The following is a 439-nucleotide window of genomic DNA, read 5'->3' as shown; positions in this document are numbered from 1 at the left end:
AAAACTTGACACCGCTTACGTCACTAGACTCACAGCAGTACACTAGGACATTTCTTCGCAAACAAGAAAAATTTTTAATGATTCCATTGGCATAATTAAACATTTGCGCACCATCTTATTGTAGATTGATCTATTATGAAACTATGTCGATAAGTTATTGTGTTTTAAAGGCTTTATTAATTGTTTACACTTTCAATCTGTTGACCAATAGAAACCTTTACTTTGTTATTATTTTGCTAGTGAATTATTGAAATGTGTTTAAGCTTCGAAGTCTACTGTCCCATAACTAAACAAAGGAAATGGTCAGCTTCTCTACTCCTTACTTGCAGACACTGAACATGATACCCAGAGCCGGTCCTACTATTTGTAGGGCCCTATGTGAAATGGATTGCGCGCGGCTCAGTCAGGGTAGGGATAAGGATAATAAGTGAAAACTTAA

The sequence above is a fragment of the Biomphalaria glabrata genome, chromosome 5 (genome assembly GCF_947242115.1).
Source record: "Biomphalaria glabrata chromosome 5, xgBioGlab47.1, whole genome shotgun sequence".
NCBI lineage: Eukaryota > Metazoa > Mollusca > Gastropoda > Planorbidae > Biomphalaria > Biomphalaria glabrata.
This window is presented reverse-complemented; position numbering follows the sequence as displayed.